This window comes from Lutjanus erythropterus, chromosome 18 (assembly GCF_056507025.1).
Source record: "Lutjanus erythropterus isolate fLutEry1 chromosome 18, fLutEry1.hap2, whole genome shotgun sequence".
NCBI lineage: Eukaryota > Metazoa > Chordata > Actinopteri > Lutjaniformes > Lutjanidae > Lutjanus > Lutjanus erythropterus.
In genome coordinates this window covers 21722913-21738920 of record NC_139334.1, presented here as the reverse complement: position 1 = coordinate 21738920, position 16008 = coordinate 21722913, and the positions used below count along the sequence as shown (strand labels likewise).

Here is a 16008-nt window from a genome sequence, read left to right as displayed (position 1 = left end):
TGCAGCCTCCTTCATGGCCTGCGCCTGCTGCCAGTGGGGAAAAAAAAAGAAAAGATTGAGGGCGCGTTTGATAACATAAATTCATAACTCAGTTTAGTGATTTGCATTGACTCAGCCATGATGGATGGACCCGAAACAACTGCATGAAAAACATTACTGCAGGACATCTTCGCACAATTTGTCCCCCCGTAGTTTGGGAGTGTTTTGTGAAAATCAGCCCTCTGCACACATAACAGAGAATTTTGAGATGGATGAAAGAGTTCTACCCTCACGAGCAAAGTAGCTTCAGGCCAGGTTGAAATCATAACCAAGATTGACTAATGTTTATGGATTTCTTGCTGTGTGTGTGCGTGTGTGTGTATGTGTATGTGTGTAGTGGGTGGGGGCGATCTGTGACTATTTGAGAAAAAAAACGGAGTGAGACCGAGGAAGAGAGACTCCAAGAGAGAAGCAGCGAGTCTCTGTGGAGTTGTTTTGGTCATGGTGCTTGAGCACTCTGATTAATGCTCATAGAGAGACACCAGATGGAAAGAGAGAGAGAGAGAGAGAGAGAGAATGAAAGGGTAGAGAAGGAAATTTGGGGAGAAGAGCACCATGGAAGAAGATGATCAGAGAGAGGGAGAGAAAAAAAGATTAGACCTAACACATGGAGATGATGAGAGAGAGAGAGAGTGAAACTGAAACTACACACCAAAAAAAGGATTCCTTGTTCATGTGTAGTTTTTTTGTCTTGACAGTGGTTCTTTACTAACCAATAATTACTCTGATTTGTTCAACTGAAATTACAATTAGTCAAAGCTTTTTGCAATCAGAATCACTTGTCACAAGTTTATTTTGAAATTCATTATGGATATGTGTTTTATTTTTAAAACTAGAGGAGCTCCTCAGTAGGGTGCAGATCTCCACCAGGCAACGCAAAAAGAATATTTGGATAGAACCCATTTGTAATCCTCAACATTTTGATTAATAACCACTTTAATTACATATTTTTTCTCAGTAACTGTTACAGTTGCCTTTATTTTATCATTTAAATTATAATACTTGCGTGCATGCATGCATATGTGCAGGCATGCGTGTGTGCATGATCAACAGATCCAAATAAATTGTTTTTGGGTGGCAAAAATACATTTTACTCCTGACCCTGTCCACAGCAGTACATTGCTTAGCTTCCTACGCTGCTGCATCTCCACACTGGCGGTGTATCAACTGACTGAGTATCAACTGAGGTCTCCCCTACATCAACCTTACAAAAGGGCAGATCCAGATGTGAAAACTATTTAGAATTCTAATACGGATGTTTTAAATGGACTTTAATAGTTGCAGCTGACAGAAGACAATACACAAATGTGTAAATGTTAAATTTCACTACTCACAAATATGTATTATTTTAGTAGTGTTGTATAAAGTCACAACCACAAAAATACAGAGCAATTTGAAAATACGCCAAACTTACGCTGAGAAGACGAATTTTAATTACACATTAAAAAGTCACAGGTTTAACAAACGTGAATAGTTTCACCACAACAAATACATGAAAAGTGATATGTACGCATTTGTGGATATATTTGTACATGTGCAATTGATTTCTGCACATTTCTGCACAGCTTCCTGCCGGTTTGTTTCTACAGGTTACTTTGGGTGAGTTTCAGTTTTAGTTCTAGTACTCGATATAGAATTGGAAGTTTCATTGCTACGTGTAATGAACTCTTCTTTCATTCAGCCGCTCTGCTGTACAGCAACTTTTTCTGTCTGTAGTCTTTTGTCGTGCACATGCATATTTGTAAAAGGCTAATCAGAAACACGGTTACATTTATACAAAGAAATTGGCGTTCTCCGGGGAAATCTAGCTGGGGGAATCATGATCTCTCTGATTTCCTACCTCAAATACAAGCTCGTTTCTCATATGCATGATGTTTAAGAAATCAGCTTGCTGCATGTAGTCAACTGTAACACAGCTACTTGCAGTTACGTGTGTAAATTTCTTGTTAACAAACTAAAGTTTATGTTAAAGTTAGATGTTTCTGACCAGGACAGAGTGTGTCTGCTCAAAAGCTAACAAAGCAACAAAATGCAAGAACTGCTTGGGTTTGGTTCTTTTTTTTCAGCATGCAATTCACTTATACACCACTGTCATAAATACGGACACCTGTACAAAGTCGACAACAGGCGAATGCAACAGCACTTTGGCCTCTTCCACCTTTGCCGTGATGTTCATAGGAGCTGCTGAGCCTGGATATGTTACCTGCTTGCTGCCTCTGATTCTTGTGCCCCACGTCAGCGTTCCCTGCCCCGTCGGGCAGCGGGGTAAAGACCAACACTCCCACACCAAGCTCCCAGTCATAAAAAGCATTATGCACTTCTTGCAGGAACATATCCATCAACCCGCATTACACGGTGCAAGAACAGGTGTTCAGGGCGCAGAGTGGGAATAAATGAGGCATCATTCTCCCCATTACAAGCCAGTGTACCATCAAAATGATTTTGAAGCTATTTGAAGCCTTTATTTTAAGGTAAAATTCTTACATAATGTTGCTTTAAATATTTTTTCTTCTTTTTAAAAATATTATAAATCATTGTTACGTCCATGTTTGCTGGCTAGCTTATTTATTTATATCATGTTCTCATGTCCTTCTTCACATGATGGAAACAAAAACATTGCATAACAGAGCCACTATAGGTCAGAAACTCTGCAGAGGAACTTAAAGTGCATGTAAACCCACTAAATGTAAACAAACATATGCTGGTAGCGTTTCGCTAGCAGCAAAAGGACGACGCTGTTTGGCCTCTAAACTGAATAATCTTGACATCATGCTAAGGTGCAGAACAAGATATGTCATGGAGATATTAGCTAGAAAGCGTGTGTCTGGCTTTGTGACCGTCAGCATATGTCAGAAACAGTATTGCTGCTTTATGCAAATACAGTTCCCGGTTTGATCGTCTGCATGCAAAGAGAACCAAGGGCTTTCCTATTTTCACAGAGCAGCAGTGCTGTCATGAAACCAAAAAATATAAATGACACATTTCTTTCTTTGGGAATTTATTTTTCACAAAAGAAGCTACAGGACATGTCAGGACACAAAGCAGATCTGTGTGCTAAAGCAGAAAAAAAACATGTAATTCAACATCAGTTGGACTTCAGAATAACAAAAACAGAAAATCAGAGGAAAGAGTGATGATTTAAAAATGTGCTTTAACGCTGCTGGTTTTGCTGCATTTCAATTTTTTAAAAGACTTTGACGATGCTGTAAAGGGTCTGTGCAAACTATTTGAGCATGATTTTACAAAGAGCATCTGCAAAAGTGTTCATTATCTCACCAAGACGGGTTACAAGCCTAAAGAATCTCTTTTTGGTGAAGAGTCAAGTTGGAGATGTAACGTTTGCAGAGGAGAGAATTTTGAAGGAGAGAGAAGAGAAGAAGAGGGGTGGGGGGCGGAATTTTGGGAGATCAGTGGCAGGGAAGAAGATGAGAAAAGAGGGTTTGGGCGCCGTGGGATTACTCCAAGATGTGTTGAGTGGGAGACAGGAATACAGAAAGACAGAGAGAGAGAGAGAGAGGCGCCAGAGAGACAGCAGCACTTCTTCTTCTTGACGTGTAGTAAAAATTAAGAAGCTAGAGACTTCCTGTTGTTTTATGTGTTGCAGTTTAGGAGACATTTCCACGAATGGCAAAATAAACAATGGAAAACATAGTATTTGCACTAAAATGTATTTTATTTTTTTATTCTTTTGTCTGCCTGATTAACACATGTAGTTTGTGTCACCTTGACGCCAACCCTGTTGTCTTTCCTAAATGATAAAAGAGGTTGTTTATCATCACCTTGAAAAATGACCCATGTGCGCGTTTTCTGACCTTACACCCCTACTATCGTTTGTCAGTGCCTTCCAAAACTGTTACAAATGATAGTTGCGGCAATTGTCTATGTACCAGTAAATCTTTTTTAAATTGGCTCCTCTATAATAACGTTCGGTTTGGTCTGGTTTTGATCATAAATCTGATCGGCACACATGCGCGGGCTTCTTCTCGGAACACCAGAGACTGGCCTCTTTTTGGGGGGCAGAAAAACGAAGATTCAGTAGATGTCAGTGCAGTTTGCAATTTTGACTAGCTTGTTGTGTTTCGTATTAAACAAGCCTTTCATTTATAGAGATTAGGGATCTAACAATACAAAAACCTCAACGTACGATAATACAACAATAAAAAGTCCACAATTTATCACAATATTAAAAAAACACAAAGATACATGACAACTGAAAAAAAAAGACCATATTAAATAATACATCTGATGTGTTCAGCATTGTTTTATGAAGTTAATTTTTCCTGAGATGCTTCTGCTTTCCTCCTTTAATAAAATAAATCACAAGTCAGACAACGCTGACCAAAAGCACGTGCAAAAAAATTGGCATGAATTAGCAATGAATGTTTGAATTATGTATGTACATGTCTAATAATTAATTTGTGACCTTGGCTGAGATTTTATGATACCTCGATAAGTTGAAGTTCATCAGTCAACCATCAAACCACTTCAGTTTTCTCCTGTCCAAGTGGATCAATGACCCAACAGTGTGGCCAAAAATGATTCATCCAGATCGTTTAACAATCAACTGTATGATCTGGTTTGAGATTTTGTTGTGTATTTGTTGTTTACTGCTGTTGCTGTTGTACCCTGTGACTGTACTTCAACAGCCTCCCACTCAAGCTAGATATCCATCAGCAACTGTCACCAGCATCATTTAGCTCTTCACCACACCGACAGTGATATTCGTGTATCTCATGTGGCTCAACTGTAAATCATACTGTACACTGTATACTGTGTAAAGATATATATTTATACAGTCTTGGGGGTTTTAAGTTTGGGTTATGTTTGATGAGAACTAGTTTGTCTGACCACATCCATCCGGAGTCATGATTAAGAAGAAGGAGACATAATCCTCCGGGGGAAATTCAGTTTTTCCATCCATTGTAATTATAGTACACACACATGTACAGAACCCATAGACATGCAGCTAATGGGAGAAATAATTAGAGTGATGGGGATGCCCCATTAAATATAGTCAGGCGCCAGTCTGAGAATTGCTTAAGGGCATGTTGGCAGTGCCCAAGAGGTGAATTGACATCTCTCCATATTACTAGTCCACACTACATACTGTGGTTTGAATCAGCCGCTCTATAATTCCCAAACTAAACCCATACGTACCAGGAGTGGGGTTCGAACCCACGAGGACATGTGTCCATTGGATCTTAAGTCCAACGCCTTAACCTCTCGGCCATCCTGGTGTACATTGGCACTAGTGTTTAAGAGTGTGTTGAATCAACTGTAAAGTCTCCTCATACATATGCAAACGCAAGGGATAGGCCATGCCAAGCCGAATGTCTTTGCTATTGGTTGAGGCTGCGACTCCGCCCTTAACAAGACAAATGGACACAAATTTGCGGTCACACTCCTTAATTTGTGCATGCGTGACAGGGCCTTTGACCCAAACCCCGGAGCTTTTACCTTCTTGTTGCAGTTTGTTTGGGTTGGTTTGAAGGCTGAACGCAAACTCTAGTCCAGACCAAACAGCTGCTCTCTGGTCTGTCTTGAAGCGGCGGTCTCAGACCACTGTAAACCAGTCCCATGTATGTCATTACATTGCGTAAAATTGGGCAGAATGGTGTTTGCCTTTGCCTTTGGGAAAGCACACCGGCCAAGTTGGACAACTGAAACATACTATTCATCCTTGCATTGGTGTGAACCTGCCCTAAGATCATAGTTATTATTAAAAAAAGAACTGCGTGGTTGAGGATAGGAAAAGATCAAGGTCAGGGTTAAAAGAAACCACTGACGCTTGGTAGTAGATGGTTGGAAAGTCAAATGCTTTGTTGACCCGACTCTCCCTGAGAGGTTTTGTGGTACTATAAAGGCATCAGTATGCTTTAAACAAAGGTGTTTGAAACATCAAGCGTTTGAAGTGTTTGAAATTGTAACTTTGCAAAAAATTCCGACAAGCACTTCCACACTTCACACAGTGACTGGGCAGGTGGGTGGAGGTGAGAAAGTATGCATTGTTTGAGCTTCTCTCTCAAGCTCTCTTTTGTTATTTACACTACTTCCATCACTTTGACCACATACAAACAAGTGCAACATCATTAATCCTTTCATGGAGAGAATGTCCAGAAGTGTGTCATGTTATTCTATTTGAATTAGATGATCATTGTGTCTTGTTACACCTTCAAGTTTGGCCGTTTGGAACAGCTACTTGTATAAACCCTTTTGGCTTTTGACATGGTCAGACAGCGCGCCACTAGTCAGATTCAACAACAACTTCATTATGATCGCAGAAAGCAATCATTTCACAAGCCAAAACAGAATAATACCGTTAAAAGACGCAGCAACAGGCAGCACAAAAGACAAGACAAAAACTAAGAGGACATTTTCATAAATACATAACAATGGACAGTACAGTACAAAGGTTAAAAAGACATCATCAAACACTTGTCACAGTGAACAGTACAAGACAAAAGATTAAAAAAAAAAGACATAGTCAGACACCAAGGACAATGCAAATGTTCAGAGACAGACAGCACAATGAATTGTGGACTAAAGTAAAGTGCATTAGGGTGAAACATTAATACGGTAATGTGCGAGTGCCCGTTTATTTAACAAGTTAATGGCTGCCAGGATGAATGAGTGCTTATGTCTGTTTGTTTCAGTCCTTGGTACCTTAAAATGGGTACCCGAGGAAAGAGTCTGGAGTAGTGATGTATTTATGGTGAAACAGTTGCAATCCCTGGTTCAGATCGAATTTGTTTTATTATGCAACATAAAGTACAATTACTATGATGCCTCTGTAGCAAAAACACTGCAGGAACTATTAACTCTTTAAGCATTCAGAGGCACAAAGAGGCCAGCTGGCACTACATCTCGTATTCTACACTGGAAAAGCACCCTAGAGAGCACTTGATCCCATTTTGTCCTCTGGAAGTGCATCCTAGAGGGAATTTTATCAATTTTGTGTACTACAAAGGCATTTCAGAGGGCATTTGATCATGTTTTGTCCACTGGAAGGGCACCGTAGAGGACATTTTATCATGTTTTGTAACCTGGAAGGGCACCCTTGAGAGCACTTTGTCACATTTTGTCCACTGGAAGGGTTGAAATGCACTCGAGAAGGCACTTTGTCACATTTTGTCCACTGGAAGGATGCCCTAGAGTGCATTTTATCACATTGTCTTGGACATTGGGCCACACTAGAGGGCACTTTATCATTTATCTACCACAGGGGCATCCAAGAGGGCATTTTTGCTGGGGGTTTTTTTTCCCAACGGTGCCTTGTGTGAACTATTCTGTCTCATGAAACAACATCACACCACTTTTTTTTTTCCATAATTCACACGGGCTCTACAGTCAGGTTAACATAAAATCAGGTCAGCCTCCAATGCTGTCGTTTCTCCTGTGAGGACAGTCTCAGCTCCGAATCTGTTTGTTGTTTTTTTGGCTCCTGCACCTTGGAATTGGCGCCGAGATTGAATTGAAAGTGAGTGACAGAGAGACAGATTGACACAAAGAGAACCGGACAGAACAAGAGAAAGAAAGAGCCGAGGACGGAAAGAGGTGGAGATGGAGAGGCAAGGACAGAAAGAACAGAGAAAGAGAGAATGAGACAGAGAAAGAGAGACAGAAGGAACGAAGCCAGACGGCATTGACCTTCACTCCGTCCAGAACTACTTACAACATTCAGCACATATGGCTCCACTTAATGTGGCGAGACTTGAGTAAATGTGTGTGTGTTTTTGTGTGTGTGTGTGTGTGTGTGTATTTCTATTTTGGATATACTCGTAGGAGTGTGACTATTAGTATGAGCGTGCACGCTTCCCTATGTGTGTCTTTGATTTTGTTTACATGCTGATGTTTACTTGTGCGTCGACATGTGGATATGTGTACAGTATGTGTGTGTGTGTGTGTGTGGGGCTGTGTGTGCGTGCCTGCAAACACAGTGTGTATCTTAATTGGACTCCATTCAAGTGTTTAATTACTCATTAGTGATGCTGCAAAGCAATCTATACACCAGCTTTCCCCGTTCGCTCCCTCTGCCCTCTGTGACTTGCAACCCGCAGAGACTCAAACGCTTTGACCCAAACTACATGGATTAGTTCACCTCGTCAATCTGGATCAACCCGTCCATATTAGATGAAGATCCTTAAGCCAGAGCGAGACAGGCAGTTAATAAGTCAGTCAGCCAGTCAGTCAGTTTGACACTCAGCCAGTTTGTTCATGTGAAAGATTAGTTGTCAGATAGTCAGTCACGCGGCTGGCCTGCATTTTTCGCCCGCTGAGTTATTCAGGTAGTCAGTTAATGAGCCAGTCGGTCAGTGGGCCAACGAGCCCGATGGTCTTTTAGCTGGCCGAATCGGTCGGTGAAATAATCGCGCTGTCAGTCTGTCAATCACTCCGTCTGATAATCTGTCAAAATGTCAATCAGGGTGAAAAACCCATAAGTGATGCTTCATAAGCTCACATGAAAACACATCTCCATATAACACAAAAAACAATTACGGGGCACGTTCAAACAGAGAACATAGAGAACGCTTAGTCATTTTTAAGTTAGCTGAAAGTAATGTAGTCAGATACAACAGTCCACACTCCATTTAGATCAATAAAGGTGGGCTAAATAACAAAAACAGGTCTCTTAAGTTCAACAGCACCATAAACTATATCATCCAAATTCTCTAAAGCAGTTTCAACAAAAACAGATTATAGCTAGAATGCAGACCAAGGCGATTTTTTTTAATGATATGCAAATGTGCAACTGCAACCACGCTGTACATCTGGATACAATTTATTTCCAAAACTTTTAGAACTTTTAGAATTCTTTAAAAGTAAAATGCAAGCGTTAGCATTAGCTTAACATTAGCCTTTCCTGCTCAGCTTACTTAAGGGCTAAGCACATCACTTTTCCAGCATTTAGAAAACAGACAAGTCTTTTCTTGGTCTGAAGAAGCTGCAATATTTATTAACTGACACACTTCTGTTCTAGAAAAGGGGCTTAGATGTATCTAATGTAATAACCTGGTAACTGAGTGTATTAAACAAAATTAGTATTGGATTAATAACTTTTTCTCCTCAAGCTGTCCTGATCCTAGGAACTTTTAATATCATTTAGTTGCCAGGCCCGAGGAGTCTTGGTGTAGAATATTAAAAGATCATAAATATAGAACAGAACCAAACCATGGAGGGTTTGGCTTTGCGGTTTTGCCCTCAGAGGGCAAAGTTGCTCTCCTCACCAAATGTGGGCTGGTTCTGTTGAAATATAACCAAGCAAGAAAAGGAATAAATTGAAATTTGGTATTGATGTATTTTCGGTAGTCATGTTGATTGACAGCCAAAAATGTCTCCCAATCCAAGTCATTAAAACTGCATCATAAAATCTTAGCAATGCATGAGTATTGATGGAATGAAAAATAAATCAGCCAGTCCTTCTCCCTTCTTTAAACATTGACTCTGTGGATACGTGACATTTCTGCAGGGCGCTGACACAAATCCTTTCTTGCCCGTGGCCCCCCCCCTGAGTTGAGTGATTCTTATTGGTGTGCTCGGACACCAGCCATCAGCTACTTGGCGCTTAGCTTTGGGCCAACCTTGTCGATACCAATACAGCCCCACTGCTGTTTACGCTGTCAACGGTGCCAAAGCCGGTACTGCATCACGGTGAATGCCCCTCAGAAAACAAGGAGACTGATACAGGCATATCATGCACCCTGTCTGTCAGCTTGTCAGAGACGCCGCGTGTACCCGGACTCTCATCTCGCCTGTCTCACTAACTCGTCCTGCTTGTCCATCCATCAGTGGCTTTGTCACTTATCTGTCTGGCTTTGGGTCTATTCTGTCTCTACTTTTTATGTGTATATTTTAGCTACTACATCACCAAGGTGACAATTATTCTTCCAGGGGGTCTAGAGATGTTTCCCCGACTAGGTTTGTTATGTTAATTCAGTGCTGTGGGTGTCGGGTTGTATGTGTCGCTATGTATGACGGGGAGCATGTTTGTGTCTGACAGTGTGTTTGCGTATGTGTGTGAGTTTGCCAGGAATTGGCACGGGCGGCGCTTAATCCGCAGGGGGCCCCATGTTGCCCGTCTTGAAGAAATACATAATAACCTTTGAGATGTGGTGAATGTCACCACGGTGATCTATGGACGACATTATTCAGAGTGACAGATGTGGAACTTGTCAAAACAGCACAACTTGAGCTTGGGACTGTGTGCGTTTTTGATGCTGTATGCTCGCTGCAGTGTACAGCATGATATTTGTGCATGTTATGTTATGTTGTGTCTATTTCTTGTTTGTGTGCATGTGTTTACACTCAAGTGAGGATCAAGGGCTAATTTGCATAATTAAACATGTACATCTGTGTTTATGAATCCAAGTATTTCCCTGCGTGTGCTGCTTATGTGAATGTACATGTGTTTCATTGTCAGGCCTGGGAGGGTTACTTTAAAAATGTAATCCGATACAATTCCTAATTACTTGTTAAAAAATGTTGTATCACAATATTAAAGCAGCACACCTTAATTACTTTCTGTTCCTTTTGGATTACCTCAATACTAAATATGGTGAGCCAGTTGTTGAGCCTAATAGAATATTTCATGTTCATTGTTCGGTTTAGTGTTTAGCAGAAATTCTACGTATTTAAATGCACTTTGTTAAGTATTTCAGTATTCACACTCAAACTTCATTTAAATTGACACAAACTTATTCCCACACATCATCCTGTTCACCAGCATCACCACTTACAGTTGCAAAATAATTTTCAGTACAAGTAGTAGTACAGCTAGCTAACTGGATTTCGGTGTAGCTAACGTTAGGGGTTTGTCTGTATTGCTAATGATAGAAGTTGGTCTGTGTGGCTAACTTTAGTGGTTGGTCTGTGTACCTAAGATTAGCAGTTGGTCTTGCCTACAAATGTTTCTTTAAGTTAGATGTCGAGTTCTTGGATGATGTCAGTATTTTCACAGCTGAAGGCAGAACTGTCACTGCACTGTACCGTGTGTTGTTCCTCTTTTCTGATTTAAAGACTAAATTCAGGCAACATTTTCCACCCAGTGAAGCATTTTTTCACCAAAGTCCACAATAATGCTGTAAGATTAGCTGGTTTCACCGAGACCAGAGTTGTGTTGCGAGACTCGTAAAGACTTGTAATGTGTGCACACTGCACATGGTAAAATGCCTTTTTTTTCTCCCGTAACTGCAATGGATTACAGTTACCTTTTCTTTTAATCCTAATTGGCTAATCTTGTTACATGTAATTCATCACTCCACACACCTGCTCATTGTGTATTTGTTAACATATTCTGTCAGAATGTGCTACCTCTCAGGGCACATGATTTGCTATTTTTATGCAAGTATACGTGTAGGTATATGAGTCTCAGCGTGTGTTTGTGTAAGGGGAGGTAATGTATTTACTTTGCCCCACATACCCACGGTAAGCATCAGCAGCAATGCAGCGGGAGTCGCAGGCAGAGATGACAGCATGAGAAAGGAACACCTCACGCTGAGAGAAAAGCAGCTAAAGAGTCTTAGCAAGGCAAAGACGTGTGTGTGTGTGTGTGTGTGTGTGTGTGTGTGTGTGTGTGTGCGCGCGCGCAGAGCAGTCATTTTAAACATTCAGAAAGAGCGAGCTGAAAGCAGAGAGAGGCAGGGTAGGGGAGAATACACGAATGGAGTTAAGACAAAGAAAAGAACAAGGAAAAGAAAACAGAAGGGAGAATGAGAGTCATGAAGACTGAAAGGAGGAGAAAGTAACAATGTCAAAAGATGCTGCTGTGCTCCTGGAGGGAAAAACAGGAGAAGAAGAAAAAAAGGGGGGAAAAAGAGCGAGTAAATGAATCTGAGGTGAGGAGAGATGAAGATTGAGGGAAAGAAAAGAAAGAAAAGGAGCTAAAGACAGAGTGAAGACAGGAGCAGATGAAGATGGAGAGATAGAAACGGAGAGTAATGTGGAGTTAATTGGGGAGACATTGAGAGTGAGTGGAGCTGCAGCGCAGCAGACTGAGACAGCAATGTAAGGCGCAGACACACACATCATGAAACCAGCCTTCAGTTTCTTCCTGCCAGAAAGCCAAATGAGGTGAAATCGTGCACATTTTGGATGCTGAATATGAAATTTTACATTTAAAAGACTCCGCATTTTCATTTGCCTGGAATTGGACACGGTTAACCAGTGATAATGGTGCAATCACTTTGTGTTGGTATGTGGTAGAAAGCAAGCCGGATGTTCATTACTGTCAGTAAGAGAATGATGATCACCCACTGTGCCTGCAGAGAGAAACTGGCAGCAAAAGTTGAAATTTTTCCAAAGTTTTGCCTTCAACTGGAGAAGTGAAGATGAATCGGACGTTGTAAAACTTGAAAAATCGATCCACTCCTGATATGTCCACCTGTTCTTCTTGTCTCCTCTTCCAAGAAATATGGAGTGATTTGGGGAATAAGTAACATTTTTTTAACTCTCCAGGAGAATAAGAACTTAGATTTCACTGGGCTTACTGCATGCCTGCCCTACTTATTTATCGCAGAATTTTATTTCAAGGAGTGTTCTTATAAACAAGCAAAAGTTATGTTTACATTCAGTGTTTCTCAGCAAAATAATTGAGGTGCATTTTCGCCCTCAAAAACCATTTGCAAAGCTGCAGTTTTTAGAATATTTTGTAGTTTAGGTTGAAGTACTCATGGCTGGAATAATAAACATGGTTTAGGTAAAGTCATGCTTGACTGTCAGCTTGAAACAAGACATGAACAGCATGACCTCCTTCAAACTACACTAAATCAGCCCAACAGACACAGGGCATCGGGAACAAAAATGGGCGTTAGGCGTGACAATTGATCATATTATCTCATCCAAATGTTGAACCAAGCACAAAGCTCTTTTCTGTGCACAACTGTAAACATGGCGAAGTGAAAGAGAAATGATGTTGGTGCTGCCAAGGTGGAACTATGAAACAGAGGAAAGGTCAGAGTCATTTTTTCTAGTTTTTTCAACACAAGACAGCCAGTATCACACAACTTCAGATGCCATTGTGTTTTTTTTACACCCTTTTTCCTAGAACTCCCTCCCTTGCACCTCCTCTCCTCGATGACATTGCACAACTTGTGAAAAATGGGAAGCTATGACTAGACGGGGACCAGCGTCCAGTCTGTCATATCTTTTGGTAGAGTTACAGCAAGAATTTAGGAGTTTGAAGTCACCTAATCTGACACAGTGACCATCTTAACAGAGCAAAATATTGTATAGTCTGAATTCAACATTAAAGTTTTATTGACCCAACTGTCCACACCAACCTCCTCTTCCCCACTGAGACTTTGTTGCTTTTTAACGATGTCACCCTACTTCCTCCTTTTTGCTACCATCATAATTACCTCTGGCACAGAGGTTATGTTTTTGGTGCCGTTTCTTTGTCTGTTTGTCAGCAGGATTATGGAAAAACCACTGGTCCAATTTCCTTGAAACTTTGTGGAAGGTTGTAGCACAGACCGTGGCAGGTCTGAATCACTGGGTAAATACACAAATAATTATCATGCAATCACTTCCGTATGTGCATGATCAACAGACCTGAATCTTGTCTAGAGGTTATCTCTCATACTGATGTTTCTTAGCGATATTTCTCTCAATCAAAGTCTTCACTACAGACATGATCTGAGTCTGGATGGACACTGATGTAAACTGCAACTTGACTGGTTGGTGGAGACCAACAGAAGCGAGGCAGTGATTCTGCTCTGTTTCATATGACCACTGACAGCTGACTTGTCACTCTTCTTAACTGGCTGCTAGGGGTCATAACAACTGCTTCAGTTTGAACTCTTGTTTCAGCTGAGGACAACACATGTTTACATTGGTGGAACTTTGCAAATCTCCGCTGGTTGCATCTGGCAGTTGTGGTGGCATTGCAGTAGGCGCTTCACCATCTGTTGCCTGGCAGGGATGTGCACTCTACTGGGTGCACTTTTCTAGTTTGTAATTTTTGTTGACATTACATAGAGCATCAGTGGAGGTTTGTGGACTTGAGCATGAACATATGTAGTTTTTGGTCACCTGCTGAAACAATCAAACATACAGGTGAACACAAAGCAGGCTATATGACAACTCCACCCACAAAGACTTTACTATACTATAGGACATCATGCGATCTCTTCCTCAGACCTTCTAGGACTTCTGTTTCTTTTGGAACTTTGCTTTGAAGCATGTTTGGAACCGAAATCTTGACGCCGTATGTAAAGCGTCTGCGTTGACTGACATCTCACACTCAGAGCTGCGTTTTTTCAGCCCGCAGCGTGAATGCCGCATCAACGAGAGTGACAGAGGGAGATCAAGTGAAGCTGGGGAAGAAAAAAAAGTTATAGATGGAGACGGGGGTGGGGGGGGGGCATAGTGAGAGATAGCGGGAGAATGGGGGGAGAAAGCGAAGCATCCTTTGATGTTTGTTGGTTCATCCGGCCTGCTGTTTAGGACGCGGGCAGGTATGGTAAACATCGAGTCTTCTCCAACCAGAGGCTTTGATCACAGCCATGCTGAGAGATGATGTTGATGACTCACTGGTGCCTGAATACTAAGAAGTGGCTACTACACACAGCTACACACACACATTTATTACTGTACTTGCATCTACAGTACATAAATACACATGCTTTCATTCTTCTCAGCTTTTAATCTTTCACTTCAACTTTAAAACTCCTCAATTTCTATTCTCTTTTCATCCTGTCGTGCGCACACAACACCATAAAACCCTTTTTACACAGACTGTTTCCCACTGATTGTGGCCCAGGCCCCAAAATGAGCCTTTTACATCCAGATGAGAGCCAGCAGCCAAAACCCGAGTCCTTCAGCTGCATCTGGCTAACCTCACCAGACAATTCAATTGCACTGAAAGAGTGAGGAGAATCTGTGAGACATCAGGGGATTAGGAACGTAGCAAACCATCATATCATATTCCACAGGTTTACACACAGACAATATTAAAAAGAAATGGCTTGAAGCGGCGTAACGAGAAAATGAAAAGGCCGTGCGCTGAACAACATGCACTTCAGCACCAGTCTGGCGTTTGGGCATATTTAAAGAATCTTTCTTTTTCATGAAGACACTGCTATGCTTCACAGCAAAAAATATGATTAAGTTTCCTTCCTTCCTGAACCTAATTATCAAGTTTTCCTCCTTTTGGTAGTTTTACATGTGGAGATTATATTGACTGTCAATATATAAAGCTATCTTCCTCTGGAAATGAAAGATAATCAAGTTTTATCAGGCAGAAAATAAGAAGTATATTCACTATTTCTTGTCCCGGTGCTAAAAGTTTACACAGAATGAGTAAAAGGATTAGTGGAAATTTATAATTTTGCACTGTACTTTGCTGTAAGCTACCGTAAAGCCTCTGTGTGTAGACTTTTCTATAACTGTACTGGAGCATCTGTTGAATTATTATGATGGGATGAAGTTTTGGGGAAGTTTTTGTTTGTTGAAAAATGAGACAATCCCAGCGGGAATTGGTGCAGGCTGTGTGTGTGTTGCTTCTCAATGTCCTCAGGTGGGATTCATTGAGGGGGAGTGTTGTGTTGTCTGCAGGATTGCAACAGTTTTTTTTTGACAGTACAACTTGGAGCTACAAAAGTCACATACTGTATATATACATTAGGCACTTTAAAGCAGCCACAATCAATAAAAATGTATCAAATACTGTGAAATGTGAGAGACTTTGCTTGTAGTGATGAACCCTCAGACGATTATCATCTGAATGTGCTTTACAAAGCTTTATTGTGACTTTCAGCTCTGTTTTTTTAGCTAGCTGGCTACAACTTCCCTGTTTTGGTTCACTCTCAAGGCTCTCATGGGCAGTTGGCAACCAGCTAGCAAACATATTGGAACATTTAGCTGCTAAAGAGCCAGATATTTCCCTTATAAGTTGGTGGAGAACAAAATCAGAGCTAAATAAAGAGTGAATATTGAACTTACATTCACCAGGTCACCAGAAAGTCCTTTGCCCTC

General features: G+C 41.0%; 1 protein-coding gene and 1 non-coding gene across 2 annotated transcripts in view; one reads left to right on the top strand and one right to left on the bottom strand.

Moving 5' to 3' along the window:
* The window catches only part of efna2a (ephrin-A2a), a 120824-nt gene that overhangs the window by 82325 nt on the left and 22491 nt on the right, over positions 1 to 16008 (top strand). The gene's annotated exons all lie outside the window — the stretch shown is intronic.
* trnal-uaa (transfer RNA leucine (anticodon UAA)) lies at positions 5194 to 5276 on the bottom strand. The gene has a single exon. It is a non-coding gene; the product is annotated as a tRNA-Leu (tRNA).